The sequence below is a fragment of the Oryctolagus cuniculus genome, chromosome 1, assembly GCF_964237555.1.
Source record: "Oryctolagus cuniculus chromosome 1, mOryCun1.1, whole genome shotgun sequence".
Lineage (NCBI taxonomy): Eukaryota > Metazoa > Chordata > Mammalia > Lagomorpha > Leporidae > Oryctolagus > Oryctolagus cuniculus.
This window is the reverse complement of record NC_091432.1, coordinates 4280794-4293217: the sequence shown is the minus strand read 5'-3', so window position 1 is coordinate 4293217 and position 12424 is coordinate 4280794. Positions and strand designations below refer to the sequence as shown.

General features: G+C 62.2%; 1 protein-coding gene across 6 annotated transcripts in view; it reads right to left on the bottom strand.

The window, feature by feature from the left end:
• Nucleotides 1-9843, bottom strand: part of KMT5B (lysine methyltransferase 5B) — a 66894-nt gene extending 57051 nt beyond the window's left edge. For 2 of the 6 annotated variants that reach the window (XM_051840841.2, XM_070065365.1), the window contains exon 1: nucleotides 9455-9843. The gene's annotated coding sequence lies outside the window, so the exon portion shown is untranslated. Of the gene's footprint in view, nucleotides 1-8181; nucleotides 8395-8593; nucleotides 8616-9129; nucleotides 9294-9454 lie in introns of those variants that run through there. The other 4 variants (XM_051840842.2, XM_070065400.1, XM_051840843.2 and 1 more) reach the window with 3 other exon arrangements.
• Between the last annotated feature and the right edge of the window lie 2581 nt (nucleotides 9844-12424).

Here is a 12424-nt window from a genome sequence, read left to right as displayed (position 1 = left end):
GGGCCCCTGCACCCATGTGGGAGACCCGGAAGAAGCTCCTAGCTCTTGGCTTTGGACCAGACCAGCTCTGGCCATTGTGGCTCTTTGGGGAGTAAACTAGCTGATGGAAGACCTTTCTCTCGGTCTTCCTCTCTCTGTAACTCTGCCTTTTGAATAAATAAATAAACCTTTAAACAAACGATTTTAAAGGCAGAGTTAGAGAGGGAGGGAGAGACAGGAATATTCCGTTGGTTGGTTCACTCCTCAAATGGCCACAACGGCCAAAGCCAGGAGCCCAGAACTCCCAGAATCTCTCAAGTGGGTGGCAGGGCGCAAACACTTAGACCATGCCCCACTGGTTTCCCAGGCACACTAGGAGGGAGCTGGATAGGAACCCGAGCTCAGAAGGGTTACCAGCACCCCGGCAGCAGCTTACTCCACTGCACCACAACGCCAGCCCCGGTCCAAAGCTTTCACTTTACTTTTTTTTTTTCCAACATCTTGCACAAACCACGATTTTTTTTTTTTTTTTTTTTTTTGACAGGCAGAGTGGACAGTGAGAGAGAGACACAGAGAGAAAGGTCTTCCTTTGCCGTTGGTTCACCCTCCAATGGCCGCCGCGGCTGGCGCGCTGCGGCCGGCGCACTGCGCTGATCCGATGGCAGGAGCCAGGTGCTTCTCCTGGTCTCCCATGGGGTGCAGGGCCCAAGCACTTGGGCCATCCTCCACTGCACTCCCTGGCCACAGCAGAGAGCTGGCCTGGAAGAGGGGCAACCGGGACAGAACCCGGCGCCCCAACCGGGACTAGAACCCGGTGTGCAGGCGCCGCTAGGCGGAAGATTAGCCTAGTGAGCCGTGGCGCCGGCCACAAACCACGATTTTAAAAAAATATGTCAGAAAAACAAAACACTGATTCTGGAAACTATCACGCACTTTAACATTTCCCGTGATGTTACCAAGAACTCTAACCATCTTACACGTTAAATCTGTCTACTGATGGTTGACCCTAAATTATCCAGTACCAGGGGAATAGCCCTAAGTGACTGAAAGAAGTGACACACGATTTCTAGAAATACGCTCTAACCTGCTGGAGAACTGTTAGAAATGCTTATTCAGAAATGAAAAAAAATCCAAATGATTCAGCTATAATCTGGGGAAAAAAAAAAACAGTTCAATGCACCAAATGGTTGACAGCGTTATCTCTGGAGAATGAAATTATACAGAATTTCTACCTACTACATATGTAACTTCTAAAAATGAGCACGTAATTACTGCTGTAATAAAACAAATTTGAAGTTAAAAATAAAAAAGGAAAATCCCACAGGCTGGGTAGCTTCCCACTGCAACAAAGCCGCGGCATGTGGGACGCCCCCCGCCCTGCCCACGCTCCAGTCTCCAACCTCCCGGGTCTCCTCACACAGAGCACTTCTCACAGGGTGCCTATTCCAGCCGTGCCCACCGCTCCGCGCGACACTTATGACTGCTGCCTTCCCCGCTGTGGTGGGAACCAGCCAAGGGGCACTTCGCCTCACTGGTACAGCACCAGCCCGTTCATGTCGCGTGTTCTCTCTCTCTCTCACACACACACACACACACACACAATTTTTTAAGATTTACTTATTGATCTGAAATGCATAACGACAGAGGGAGAGAGAGGTCTTCATTTGCCGGTTCACTCCCCAAATGCCCACAACGGTTGAAGCTGAGGAAGGCTGTAGCCAAGAGTCAGGAACTCCATCTGGGTCTCCTATGCGGATGACAGAGACCCAAGCACTTGGGCCATCATCTGCCACCTGCCAGGCACAGCAGCAGGAAGCTGGATCGGAAGCAGAGCAGCCGGATTCGAACCAGGCATGCAGACGTGAGATTCAGGTGTCCCACTGCAAAAAGAATGCCTGCCCATCAGACCCCCACCTTTTTACAAAGATTTATTTATTTGAAAGAGTTAACAGAGAAAGAGATCCATCTTCCATCTGCTGATTCACTCCCCAAATGGCCGAATGGCCGGGTAGAGGCGAGGCGCTTCCTCCAGATCTCCCACGTGGGTGGCAGGGGCCCAAGCACTCAGGCCATCTTCCGCTGCTCCTCCCAGGCCATCAGTAGAGAGCTGGATCAGAAGTGGGTCAGCTGGGACTTGAACCGGTGTCCACAGAGGATGCCAGCGTCACAGGCAGCAGCTCTGCCCCACACCCCTATTTGCAAACTTAACACTACACCTAATCCCAACAGGTTATTAGTTCTTTCCTCCAAAATCTAAATTAAAAAAGGGCCTCTGTAATGTATCAAAGAATTCCAAATCCAGCTGCAATCAACAAAACCAAGACTCCATGAGCCCTCTAACAGTAATTCTAGTGATTAAACCATGTAAACTGCCCTGCAAAGCTATCAGAAGCATTTACGCTCAATACCCCAATGTGGGACTGACAACACTTTCATGGGGTAACAGCTGTCTCACTGATGGTGAGAAAGTCGCCACGAATCTATGGTCACACCTGTAACCTCAAACTGGCTCCTAGAAATACTGCTGTCAGAAATGTGTCCCACTTGGGAAGACGTACGACGTGGCATGGAGTTCAGCTAGTGCTGAGAAGAGGAGAGCATCGGCGCCGCGGCTCACTTGGCTAATCCTCCGCCTGCGGCACTGGCACATCGGGTTCTAGTCCCGGTCGGGGCACTGGCTTCTGTCCCAGTTGCCCCTCTTCCAGGCCAGCTCTCTGCTGTGGCCAGGGAGTGCAGTGGAGGATGGCCCAAGTGCTTGGGCCCTGCACCCCATGGGAGACCAGGAGAAGTACCTGGCTCCTGCCTTCGGATCAGCGCGGTGCGCCAGCCGTGGCGGCCATTGGAGAGCGAACCAACGGCAAAGGAAGACCTTTCTCTCTGTCTCTCTCTGTCCACTCTGCCTGTCAAAAAGAAAAAGAGAGAGAGAGAGGAGGAGAGCCTTGGGGATTCCCGTGTCCCCGACTCCTAAGCACGACTCCACCTCAGCCGCACCGTCACTGTCAGGTATTTAGCATTATCAACTCCACTGCAAAGAGCAGGTCTCCGCGTATGTGTAGGACGATGACAATGGCGCACGGTGCTATTAGGTCACCATTCCTGTGTTCCTTCTAGCTTTTGTGGAGTCCAGTTCAGATGCGTTCCGCCTCAGCGGATTCAACCCCTCCCGCGGCCATGCCCCCGTCTGACCCCGGAGGCACAGGCCTGCAGCTGAGAACGCCCAAGTGCTTCTTAACCCACCGCCTTTCCAGGGCAAAATGACGGCCAGAGACGACCTCAGTAAGATCTGCAGAACACTGACCACACCAGTTAGTCGAGATAACTGCGCTAGAGGCGGCCAGCAGGCTGAAAACTGGCCCCAGCGCAGCACGGCCAAACCTCCAGAAACGTGTACGTTCCTTACGGGGAAGTGGTCTCTGAAGATACGGATAAATCAAGAATTGAGAGATGAAAGACTCCCCTGGGTTACCATCATAAACGCCTTTCCAGAAGAGGCAGAGGAAAGGACAGGCACAGACGGCGACGTGGTCCCAGCTCAGGAGCGTGCAGACACCAGAAGCCAGGAGGCAGAGAACGGATTCCCTCCCCCCGCGCCGCAGCACCAACACCTCGCCTGGGACCCAGAGGAAAGCGATGTTGAGCTTGTGGCCCCCAGAACCGTGAGAATACACGGCCACATTCCTCAAAGCACCGAGTGCGCTCCTCTGTCGCGGCAGCCACAGGAACCCGCCACGGGCGCCATGAAAGCCGAAGCAGAGAGGCTTAGGGCCGTCACACCCCATAAATACTGAAAATTCCAACACATACGGGATAAGCCGCTAAACACCTTTAAAAATAAGGGATTCGGAGCAGTCCGAGTCATCTCCACTGGGAACGCAGGCACGAAGCACAGGATGGTGCACACCAGGCTGCCAACTACGCGTCTAACACGCACGCGCTGCAGGGAACCAAAAACCGTCCCAGACACAGTGAACCTGTTTCTGTTTATAGTAAAACTTACATTAAAAACTACTTGAGTTTTTCACTTAGCAAAACATTTAAAACAAAATACAGTGATAAACTCAGGGCCAGACATTCATAATACTTTTCTTATTTGCCTATAGATCCACAGTTGGACTGGAATAAACTGTCTCATTCAGAAAGCCCTGCTTCCCAGTTTATTATGTATCTGCGCTCTCTCCCATTAAGATGAAGGAGTCTATGTGAAAAGCATCCATGTCTCCAGCAGTCTCTGCAAGTATTTCTAAAAATGAAAGTTTTAGCTGACGTAGTTGAAGGAAATTCCACAAAAATTCAAAAAAAACAAACCAACATCCCCCCAAAAAAAACAGTAAAACCACCTGCGTCCCTATCTCTACACATCTGAGCCATCTTCTCCCCTACCAGAGTCTATAAACAAAACCAGAGATTCTCACTGCTGTCCATCTCCTAGATCCACTGCTTCACTTTTCTAGAACAGACTCCACCTGGTGTCCCCCGTCCGGCTGCGGCCAGCACAGCACGCAGAGCTCAAGCAAACCAACAGCAGTGCCTTCTCAGTGGGCAGCAGGGCGTGAGGGGAGCCTCAGAGGGGATTCGTGGTCTGCGTCTAAGGCCCATATCTGCAAGCGGCTCATACAGTGGCTAAGGAGGTGGCCCTGGAGCCCAAGCACCTGGGGCCACCCCAGCTGCCCCCCAACTCCCCAGCAGCCTGTCCATGCACTCACCACTCAGCCTCCCGCACGTCTTATTTATAAAATGAAAAGAGGGTCTAATTCTCAATGAGCAAAGATCACTAAAAGGCCTCCTTCCAAGTAACTAAGGCAAAAGCAAAGAGGGACAGAGCCGCTCCCTGCAGAGCTGAACACCCGCGTGGAGAAGTCCCTTTCACTCAGCTTCCACGGGGAAGACCAGCTCAACTGTGCTCCAGGTGGAGGCCGCGACACTGGAGGGGGAGGCAGCAGCTAGGATACTAAAGGGCACGGGCAGAGAGGGGTTCTGGTGTTACGGATACAAGAACTGCAAAGCCGTCTAACAAATGAGAGGAGCTGGGCAACCCCACTCAGTGTCTGGGGAAGGGTAGCGCACCCAGCGCCACGTCCAACACACAGAAGAGACACGCGTGGAGACACGCGGCAGGGGGGCGTCCGGCCTGGCACCGCCCAGTCGTGCCGCTTTAGGGTACCAGAACGGTGCGATCTCTCCATGTGCACGGTGTCATCTCCCCCCACACGCGCTGTGCCATCACCACCCCGGTCTTACAGACAAGGACAGCTAAGAGAATTACAGCAGACAGACAGACAAGGCCAGGTCCAGGGACTGCACTCTTAACATCACAGCAACAACACAGTCTTGACCCAAACAGATTTTAAAGCAATTTTTGTCCCACACTTGAAGAAAAACAGAACCAAACCTATGTGATTTCAGATGTCACAGAGCTCAGAGTGTAATGTGGGGTGGGGAGAGAGACAACGGAGTATTCTGGAGCTATCAGAGGGGTACAGAGACCAGTACGACGTCAGCAAAGACTGTGCTACGGTACGAGGCTGCCGGCTGGATAACTGGGGAAACTAAACCAAAAGTCTACGAATTTTCAGTCTAATCCCCACCCCTGGTATCTATCAGCACCCACCAAATCTCTTTAGGGGCAAGTGGCTCTAAGCTCACCAAGACCCCGAGTGAGGGCTTTGTTTCTGACTAAGGCAGAGAGACAAGGAGGTCTCCGACGGCTTCCTCAGTCTCAGACTCCACGGGCTCACTGGCCAAAGCCAGCCCTCCCTATTTCTCAGTGCCAGGAGCTCCACATCCCTGAGAGGGTGGTCTTCCTGGTAAAATACGGATTTCTCCCTGTGACACACAGCAGCATTTCCTTGGAAACAGAACACTCCTCAGAGGTCACTAAGGTGCACCAGACACTTCAGCCGCACTGTATGCGTCGGGCAGTGATCGTCTCGCAGACCTCGCTCTACACCGAACTCGGCAGCACGGGCACTGTTCCTGGTGCTGGAAACCGGCCGTGCTCAGGGCACACTAGAGGGCGCCCGAGAGCCCCCACTTCCAGAGCCCGGGGCTGCAAGGTGAGGAGGGGGCCAAAATCAAGGGAAGCCTGTGAGAAAACCGGGGCAGACCAGGGCAGGACCCTCTGCCAGTGTCAGAGTTCTGACCAGGCCTTCCTATGAAGGCGGCACAGTGGGAACACAGGCGCCCTGACACCTGCACTAGGCACCCCTCACCCGACACACGTGACCAAGGACTCACACCAGCCTGACCACGCGGGGCGGCAGGGAGGCAGGGTTACCACTGCAAACCAGAAGGCCAAAGCTCCGAAGTGCCTGCTGTGCCTCTAAGTGGTCAGACAGTCTGAAACCCTGTGCTGAAGGGGCCGGCGCCGGCACAGCAGGCGAGGCAATGCCGGCATCCCGTGTGGGTGCTGAGTGTGGGTGCTGGTTCGTGTCTGGGCTGCTCCACCTCCAGCTCCCTGCTGTGGCTGGGACAGCGGGGAGGATGGCCCAAGTCCTTGGGCCCCTGCACTCACACGGGGGCCCCGGAAGAAGCTCCTGGCTCCTGCCCGGCCCGGCCCGGCCCGGCCCGGCCCGGCCCCAGCTGTTGCAGGCATTTAGAGGGTGAACCAGCAGGTGGGAGACCTTGCTCTGACTTTCAAATAAATAAGTCTTAAAAGCAAACCCTCGTGTTGAAACTGCACACTGTAGCTTATGCCAACACCAGGCCACACGCAGCTCCACCCCGAGGCAGGCTTCCGCCGGCAAACCTCCCCAGTCTGCTCTCCGCTCTCGCGTGCTTACTTCACCACACTCACTCTGCAGAGACCTAGTGGGAGAACCGGAGCCCACGGGTCTTAAAAGCTGAGTTTTTGAGTCCACTGGGACACCCCAGTCTTTCAGTTCTAACACCCAATGTGCGTCTCAAAAACCAGGCAAGGGAGGCAAAGCCCCGTGCCACACACAGAGGAACAGAGAAGCCAATCCGGGATGTCAACAGGACGGAACGGTTCTTAGAAAGGAGAGCAGTGCGGTGGAACGGCGACCTTGGGGTTGGAAGTGACCTCCGAGATCCACCTGTGGTGTCCTGGAGAGAAGACAGCGCGGCCCCGCCCACGCCACACGCAGCGACAGAGCAGGGCCCTTCACCATCTCCAGCGACACTCAACAGTCGGAGCGTTTTCCGTGCGCCCAGAGGGTGCCCGCACGCGACACTGTGACCAAACTGGCTCCGGGGTCCTGCTGGCGCCCAAAACGCAGCGGGGGACCGAGCACCTGGAGAGCAGAGTTCCCTTCCGCAAGACCACGCAGCTGAGCGACTGCCAGGGCCCCTCTGCAGCTCACCGGGCCAAGCAGGCGGCGCTGCCACGACTCACAAAAATAAAGCCGGGGCCGTCTTTACAGATGGATCCTCTCTTGCATGGCTTTAAAATAGCAAAATCCTGTAACGCATGGAAAATAAGACGTGCAGCAGTAAAATCGGAACACGTGTGTGCGCCCTCGGAGACCACGTGGAACTCGGAGCCCGCCAACAGGTAAGGAAGGCGGTCAGAGCCGGTCAGGGCCACCTTCCCCCCAGCTGACGCCTCTCCATCTCCCAGGAGCACGAAGCTCGAGAGCCCAGGTGGAGCAGAGCTACACAGAACCGCTGGCTCCGGGGGCCACCGCGAGGGCGGGCTCGGGACAGAGCCTGCGCCTCCACAGGCAGCACCTGCCTCCTAACCCACCGGCTACTCCCAGCTACCGTGCAGTGACTTCGTCTTGTGTTCTTACGGCAAGTAAAGCCACTTTTTACACCAAGCTAAGTCCCTAAGACCACACTGTTTTCCCAGAAAATAACTAAAAAAAAAAATCAGGGTGAAAAAGTTACATCTTAGAGTTACATCTTAACCACGAAACGAGCGGGTCTCTCCTGCCGGCGCTGAGCCTGCGAGCGAGTGGCCACAGGCAGGTGGACGCGCCGGGAAGGAGGCCTCCCACCCCGAGCTGGGCTCCCAGGAGCCGCGTCGGAGAACGGAGGCACAGCCGGCTCCTGCGTGGGCCAGCGGCTCGCAAGGCAAAGGTGTCGCTGGGGGTCGGGACGCCGCTCCGATGCCACCCACGCCAAATCTGTCCGCGCGGCCACGCAGCCCCGCAAGGGAAAACCGTCCTCAGCCGCAGACCTGTGCGGCCCAGGGGTCAGCACAGGCCGACCCCGGACGCCCTCCCGCGGGCACCTGCCGCCCACCTCCTCCGCGGGGGGTGAAGTCTGGCTTCAGAAACAAGCCCAGCTCTCCTCGCCCGGGCTCAGCGAACACCGCTCACTCCACACCGAGCTGCAACAGCCACGCCTGAAGCCACACAGCGTGGACAGCCCGGCGTCTGGACCCCGACTCCGAGCTGGCCAGTCTGGAACCAAGGATGAGCCCCGCCTCCCCGGCGCTGGGCACACCGGCTCCCGGAGGCGCCGGCCTGGGAACCCGGGGCCGCAGCAGCGCGCAGGCTGTCCAGCGGGGACCCCGGCCGGAGCGCGCAGCGCGCACCTGCGGCTCGGGCGGCGGGCGGCTGAGCGGCCTCGCCCCCGCGCCGGGCACCCCGCGCCGCCCCGGGCTAAAGGGCCTGCGCCCCTCGGCGAGGGTCAGGTCCCCGCGGCGCCTCACCACGGACTGCAGGCGCGCTGCCCAGCTCCGCGCCGTCGGGGCCGGTGGACGCCGGCGCACCTGCTTCCCCGGCCCGCACTCCGGCGCGGCGGCCCCCGCCCGGCCAGCGCCCCGCCGTCCAGGAGCCCGAGCGGGGACACGGCGCGCCACCTGCTCCGCCGGCGGGGCCGCGGCGACCCCGGGGGACACAGCGCCCCGCGGGCCGCGGCAGCCGGGCTGGGGGGGGCGCCATGGGCAGGGGGCGGCCGCGCGCGGGGGCGCCTCGGGAGGGAGGCGCTCGCCGCCACGCAACAGCGGCAGGGCCGCGCCGCAGATTGGGCGAGCCGGCGCCCGGCCGCCCATTGGAGAGGAGGGAGAGCGGAGTCCCCCAATCGCGAGCGGCGCGGCGGCTCCCCTCGCGCGGCCGCGGCCCGGCCCGCCGCGGCCCGGAGGCCGCTACCGCTCCCTTCCGGCCGCGGCCACCACTGCAGGCCGCCGGGCCGCGCGCCCGCCCCGGCCCGGCCCGGCCCGCGCGCCCCCGCCCCTGCCCGACTCACCGGCCGCCGCGCCGCGGGGGTGGGGGAGGCCCGCGCCGCCGGGCCCCGCGCTCGTCCGCCTCTTCTCCCCCCCCCCCCGCCGACAAGAATTAATCACCAAAAAATAATTCCTCAGAAAAATGGAGAGTAAAATCCAAGATGGCGGCGCGGACGCAGCACCGCCCGCTCCATCCGCTGCCGGGAAAAAGAAGTCCCCGCCGCCGCCGCCGCCGCCGCCGCGCCCCCGCCCCCACCCGCCGCCGCCGCCGCCGCCGCGCCCCCCGCCCCCGCGCCCCCCGCCCGGCCCCGCCGCCGCTCCCGGGCGCCCCCGCCCCCGGGCCTGTACCTCCGCCTCGCGCGCGGCCGCGGCGTCCGGAAGCTGTCCGCCGCTGCGGGGCTGCGCGTCCCGGGTCCTCGCGCGCGCCGTGCCGCCGCCGCTGCCCGGGCGCCCTCGCCTCACCGCCCCGGAGCCTCGCCGGCCGCACCGCAGACGCGTCGCCGCCCCCGGTGAGCCACCGGACGCCGCCCGGGACCGGTGGAAGGACACGAAAAGGAGTGCGCGGACACCCGACGGCGGAGGGACACCGCGCCACCAGCGCAGCGCCGGCCGCCCCGCGGCGGCTCCGACGGGCCTCCGGGCGCGGGGCAGCAACGCCGGAGAGGAACAAGGCCCGCACCGGGCGCTCCCGGGGGCGGGCGCATCCAACGCGGGTTTCGCGAGCTCGGGCCGCGTCGTTGCCGTCGCTTCGGCTCGCGGCGGAGGGATCGCGGCCGGGACGGCGGCGGCAGGGATCCCTCCGCCCCTCGCTGCCCTTTAAATCGCGGCTGGAGGCGGCGCCGCCGAGCGCCTCGCGGGCGCCCCCTAGGCGCGAGGGGCTGCGGTGCGTGGAGCCCGCGGGGCCGCGGCCCCCGGCGCACCTGCGCCCACCCGGGACCGCTCCCGAGTGGGGCCGGCCCGCGCCTCCCGCGGGCGCCGGGGCAGGCGGCCGCGGAACGGGAGTCTCTTTGTTGTGGGGCTGCGGTGTGGCCGCGGGGCACACGCGCGCTGGTGGCCCGTGCGGGCGGACCGAGGGGAGCCCCGCCGCGTGTGCGGCGGAGACGCGGCCCCTTGTCCGGGAGCCCGGGCGTCGCCCCACGCTCTGGGTCTTGCCATCTGCGAGTGAGGGGCACCAGTAGGAACACGGGGAGCAGCGCGTGTCCAGCCCGTGGCCGCGCTCGGGGTGCAGCCGCGGGGACCGGTGTCCGCCCAGGGAAACTGAGGCACGGAGAGGTTCCCATAAAGGCGGTGCCTGGGGCCTGCGAGGAGGCGTTGGGGTGGCCGCGGGTGTGCAGGTGCATGGAGCCTGTCAGGGAAGGGGGTCGTTAGGGAATGGACGCGGGACCCTCTGCAGCAAAGGACAGGGAGGGCGCCCTTGACCTTGGCCGGGGGACATCAGGCTGGCTGCCTGCTCCGCGGGGGAAACTGAGGCACGGTGGGGCAGGTGGGGGCAGCGCTGGGTTTGCAAAGCCGCGGCTCCTCCCACCGCCCTCACCTGTGGGGTCCGCGCCTCCTGCGGGGATCGGGCAGGGCCCGGGATCTTTCCTGCCCCCGGGAGGCCCACAGGCCCCCTCCTCCGGGCAGGGGCCTCGCAGGCGCCTGCTCTGTCTCCCCGGCTGCTGGTTTATCGTCCAGATCTCTGCAGTTTCGCAGGGCCGGGCTTCAGGACCGGGCTCACACCCCAGAGACCCGAGGCCGCCTGTGCCACCCCCGTGGCCGTGGGCCAATGCCCGTGGGAGGCCAGCACGCCTGGGAGACGCCCCTGCCTCGGGCACCCTTGGCCCCAGGCCCACCGTGGGCCACTGCCCGTGGGAGGACGCCCCTGCCTCGGGCACCCGTGGCCCCAGGCCCACCTCTGGGTGCGCGGTGCCCAGGCCTGCCTGCGTCCAGCCACATCTGCACAGGGCTTCACGGGACCCCCTCGGGGACCCCTCAGACCGACACCAGGCCCGAGACGCCGGCCCGGAGGTTTCTTTCTGCCCAGTGCCAGGCTCAGGGTTCTAGGAGGTGCTGTGTGGGCCTGGCCGGGGAGACGGGTGAGCCCGCGTTCAGGCCCCTGGCTCGGGGTCCAGCCCTCCCCAGCCCCCGCACGGGGGCTGCGCTCCTCTTCAGCACAGATGCCTGGTGGGCTCCTGACCCAGGGACACCCAGCTGGGCAGAGGGCACAGCCGGGACGTGGGCCTCCCCGGGAAGCCTGGGACTTTGACTTCCAGACGGTGAGGTGAGCGAGGCCAGCTGGCGAGGGAGGGGGAGGGGGCAGGAAGTAGGTGGCCCGGCACCTGCCCAGGCCCACGTGACAGGAGCCGCAGGCATTTACACTGGGAAGCCTCTGCGTGGCTGAGGCCAGGGGCCCCCACCGGGCCTGGCCTGCTGGGCAGGGATTAACGGCTCCAAAGAAGGCTGGAGCTGGGGGAAGGGGCAGCAGCCCCAGAGCGTGCCCTCTGGCTGGGCCAGCGTCCGTTCCGTGTCCCCGGTAGGGGGCACCACCACCTGCCTCGCTCTCAAAGCCCCTCCAGCACGCCTGCTTGCTGGGATCCTGCGCCCAGCCGGGGGACAGGTCACTTCTCACTGTGAGCACCCCCCCCTGCCCCCGCCCGGAAGACAGGACTGTCCTGATGGGAGCAGGTGTCTGGAGCTGGGCACAAGGGGCCATCCTGGACCACATGCCCGGGCAGCACTGGCCCTGCGCCACCCCTGCCCCACCCCCACCGCCCTCCTGTGCCAGGTGAGGAGACGGCCTGGGTCAAGGGTCGGCAGCGGCCACTGCCGGGGTCTGACCGGGGTTTGAATCCCTGTGACGCGGGCGTCTGTCCCGTCCGTTCCCGCAGTGCCGGCCCGGGGCCTGCCCCAGGGGTCTCCTTCAGAGCGCAGGTTCCCGTCCCCAGCCGGGACCTCGCTGGACTTCAGGCAGCAGCGCTCGGTGTGCACCGGGCGTTTGGAGTACCGCGCGCCATGACAACCGCTGTCTCAGGGACCCCCTCTGCCCCTCAGCCCCCACCCCAAGTCCCCCGTTCCTGGTGACGGCTCGCTAGGGCCTGGCGGGGGGTTGGGGTGTGCCCTCAGGAGGAGGACCCTGGAGAGGGTCCTTGCAAAGCCCAGTGGGGTCGCCATCGCTCTGCTCGCCAGCTCGCCCCTGACCCTCCCGTGGACACGCCATGCCCTCCAGGGCCACCCGCTTCCGTCACTGGACTTGAACTTCCGAAACTGAGAGCTCCGTCGGCTGCCCCTGGCATTTCGTTGTAACAGCCGGAGGTGGCTGATGGGACATGTGGACTCCCG